This window comes from Leuciscus leuciscus (genome assembly GCF_965113295.1).
Source record: "Leuciscus leuciscus genome assembly, chromosome: 11".
In the NCBI taxonomy this organism is placed as follows: Eukaryota; Metazoa; Chordata; class Actinopteri; order Cypriniformes; family Leuciscidae; genus Leuciscus; species Leuciscus leuciscus.
In genome coordinates, this window is record NC_138735.1 from 7,235,204 (window position 1) to 7,239,631 (window position 4,428).

The following is a 4,428-nucleotide window of genomic DNA, read 5'->3' on the forward strand; positions in this document are numbered from 1 at the left end:
TAATTTTACAGTTACTTACCGCAAAAAAGCCCAGTAAAATACCACTTATATTATTTACGGTTAACTACTGTAATATGCACTGCGTTATGGGTATTTTTTATGAAATTTACAGTAACTTACTGTATATGGAATTTACAGTACTTTACTGTTTACGCAAAAGCAGTAGTGCTACTGTAAATGAAGAAGACAGATTTTTTTAAATTTGTATATGCATATTGTATTTATGTTTTAGGCATATTAAAATATCATATGATAATGTTTTATATTTTCCCCCCCATCTTGTTCTGCAGATGAAAATCATGAATCTGCATTCTAATTTTTAAGCTATGCAAACACTGGATGTTTATATACATATACAAAAATTCACAACTGGTTCCCATACAGGCAATATAAATGTATTTTTATTTTATTTTAAATTAATATAAACTTTATATATATATAAACTTTGCTTACACCTCACAAAATTTATATTGTTGCAAAGCCCGCGCAACAACCTGGCAGAATGTAAACTGAGGTTTGTGTGACGTCACGTGTCGAGTGCGCGCTCATAACGGACGTCCCTGCTGAGAGTGGATCGCTAGACGCCAGCTGGGGTTTTTTCTGAGGTAAGTACTTTTTACTGAACAAATTTATTTTATAAGTTACTTTTACAAAGTAAACCATTACCAATACTAATTAAATATAGCTACATTTATGAAGAAAGTAACTTAAATAATAAAATCTAATAGGCTTTTAATAACAGCACAGGACAGTCTAATTTTCCTCGAAACTGCTGCTTTAATATCCCATTAAATGCCATAGAATTGACTGACTGCCTATTCCAGTAGATGGACCCAATCTAATATTTACACAAACAAAGGTTTTCTGTCCTTTTTACGACCAGTTATGGCATATTTTACTCGTCAGTTAAATGCGTTTTGAAGTAAGGCCTAGCGCGTTTTTTCAAATGCACTCTCTCGCGCTCTCTCTGCCCCAGGCCCGGTTCAAACGCAAGCAAGAGATTGCTACTTTGAAACTGTTACTTGATACTGTTATAATATATTGGCGAAACAGATTTGCCAAACCAAACGCTCCAGTGCATATTTGTGCTTATTTGTTTTCGCGCTCTGGAGAACGCAGGAGTTTTTATTCAGTGCCGAATTATGCAGGCTCGCGAAAACTCTCATTAACAAAGTGTAGACACGATGTAAGAGATGTTACAGCTACGTATAAATGCTGGATTCACTCTGCACAGGACCGAAATATGACATGTTAAAATAGTAATGCATTTAAAGCAATGTAAAGGCAGACTAATTGAAAAATATTCATTGCAAAATATTAATTTTTAATTCTATGCCAATTATTGGTATTTAACTGTCATCTGATTGATCAATCTAGCAGTCGTCCTAGATCTGTCATTTATCATGTTCATAACATATAGTCATTTGCCAATAATCATTGCTGAAAAATAATGTTTCTTCTATTTCTCTCTTTTCCCTGTGTCAACAGGAGCTAACTACAGCCCAAAGGCTCTTTTCAAAGCCTCAGCACTGAGCATCTTTGGCTTTGTAAGTATGTTTTGACTAACTATCAGATGCATTATGTGATATTGTAACATAACTTGCAGTACTTGCAGCATAACTTTTTTTAGGAGCACTTTCTGATTATTTTCAGTTGTACACCTTTTTTTTCAGGATTCTTTGAATAAAAAGTTCAAAAGAACAGCATTTATCTGAAATAGAAAGCACTACTGTTCAGTCAGTATTTTTTTTTTTTTTTTTTTTTGGGGGGTTGTTGAATGAAATTAATACTTGAATTCGACAAGAATGCATTAAATTGACTTAAAGTGACAGTAAGAACATTTGTAATGTTACAAAAGCTTTCTATTTCAGATTTAAGTTTGAAGGGCCATAAAGTTACTCAGTGTACCTTTAACGTAATTGTACATTCAGGCAATTAATAGAGTTCCCTAACAAGGGATGTGCAATAAAGCTATACTATTTAAACTAACTCGACTGGTAATAACTGCTGTTGCACAAGTTGATTCCTCATCTGTCCATGAACAAATTTAGATTAAATAAACTCCAAAACTCCAAACTCAACCATTTCTCACACATTTTCTCTGTTTTTTTTGTTTGTTTGTTGTTTTTTTCAGATCAGCCATCAGTGGTTTACCGGTATGGAGGCCAGTCAAGACCAACTGGGATGCTTTTGTTGCGTATTGTCATGATCCCTGCTTTGATTTGTTATGAATCCAGTTCTATTTTTGCATCCTCCTTTTGATTCTAAACTGAACTCAAATGGCACTGCGAATTGGGTAAGAGACAAACATAAATTACTTAATTGGGGAAATTGAGAGATGAAACCATGCTGATGACGTCTGTCTGTGGTGAAGTAGTGAGTTTGACGTGTAATTAAACTTGAGGTTCTGTGGGGTGCGGACTGATTCGATTCCATTCCTAGAGCTTCCGGACAAATCTTTGGGGTGCGGACTGATGGGGCAGTGAACCCGAGGTTACCCCGTGAGTCAGTCCTAGAGCTTCTCATGTACGATTTTAGGGAAAAATCCGTTTTTTTGGATACGTTGATTTCTTAGGCGTGCCGCAAGAACACCACAGACACAGTGTAATCACCATGGGAAAATCTCAGAGTAAAACTGGGAGTTGTGAAAAATATGATACACCGGTGTATTGCCAGATGAGAAGTTTATCTATGTATTATCTTTTTACTCTTTTAATTCATTTTATAACTGTGCTGAACATTTTTTTATTGTTTTTATAACTGTTTTAAAGTGCCCCTATTATCCTATTTACTACAACACTTACCTACAACAGGTTTACGTGCATCAAAGGTAAAAAAAACTGTTGAATTTTCTCATAATATACATTTGCACATCACCACATTTTTCAAAGATTCTTAAACGGCTCGTCAGATGAATCAATCTCTCTAAATCCCTCCTTTCCACATGCTACTGGCCAGACAGCTCAGTCTGTTGTGATTGGTTTACTGCGTACAGTGCGCGTGTCTTAAACAAAAACACCCATTGCCATAACAACATCAGCTGTCCTGAGGCTTCCTACACCGTAAACTAAACACAGTAACGAACAATGACATCGATTTGACCATATCCGAACGCGAGTCCAATAATGAAACACTGGGAGAACTAGTTATTCAACCCGAACCTCCATCACAAGGACGACACAAGCAGGACGTTTCTCAGTGATATACTGCATTAATAGACACAGTTATAGATAATCGTGGCCCACAAAGTGATTAGCATAGGTATTTAAAGGGTTAGTTCACCCAAAAATTTAAATTCTGTCAGTAATTACTCACCCTCATGTTGTTCCAACCCCGTAAGATATTTTTTTATTAAATCTGAGAGCTGGATCACTCCTCCATAGGCTTCTAAGACATTATAACTTGCTGGCCCAGAAAATGTATTAAAGACATCGTTAATATAGTCCAAGTGACTACAGTGGCTCAATCTTAAGTTTATAAAGCGACGAGAATACTTTTTGTGCGCAAAAAACAAACAAAAAATAACGACTTTATTCCACTATTCATTTCCTTCTCTCTGGGCCTCGAGTTAGTTCACGTATTATAACTGCGCAGCGCTTCTGTATTGTACGTCACACGCATCACACACATGACCAGCGTCGGCCAATAGTGAGCCTACGTGTGACGTACAACACAGTTATACTACATGAACTAACTCGAGGCCCAGAGAGAAGGAAATGAATAGTGGAATAAAGTTGTTGTTTTTTTTTTTGTTTTTTTTTCGTTTGTCCACATTCCTCTCCTACGACGAGACAACGTTTTGACAGGCCATCCGTCCCATCCGTCACATATCCGATTTATATCTGATTTATTTTCACATATGAATGAGGCCTGAAACCGATCTCGAAATATCTGAATGCATGTGTTTTTTTTCATGTTTACACTGTCATAGAACACATCCGATCTGTGGCCTTAGAGCTGTTACACACTACATGAAAGGTCATTTTCAAAAATCCATAATAGGTGCACTTTAATTTTCCTTGCTTTTATTTTGTGATTATTTTAATTCCTTACTGTGTAAAGCACTTTTAATTGCCAAAGTGTATGACGTGCTATATAAATAAAACTGCCTTGCCTAATGTTGCATCACAATAAATAAATAAAATGGATGTAATTGATTGTGAGAGTGAATAAAGAATATGCTGATGTACATGGACTCAAGTTGATTTTTTGGAATTTATTCAATTCAATAGCATTCATGTAAAATATAAATAATAATATAGTGTAAAATGGGCTGTAATACTGTAAAATGAAATTGCGGTATGGACATCATACTGTAAAATTAAATTGCGGTAAGGGCATCTTACTGTAAAATTGAATTGCGGTAAGGGCATCTTACTGTAAAATTAAATTGCGGTAAGGGCATCATACTGTAAAATTAAATTGCGG

The 4,428-nt window shown here is 35.6% G+C and overlaps 1 long non-coding RNA gene across 1 annotated transcript; it reads left to right on the plus strand.

The window, feature by feature from the left end:
- Nucleotides 1–1,518: 1,518 nt before the first annotated feature.
- LOC309509622 lies at nt 1,519–3,890 on the plus strand. Its single transcript, XR_014209944.1, has 3 exons — nt 1,519–1,547; nt 2,135–2,296; nt 2,772–3,890. It is a non-coding gene; the product is annotated as an uncharacterized lncRNA (long non-coding RNA).
- Nucleotides 3,891–4,428: the final 538 nt, after the last annotated feature.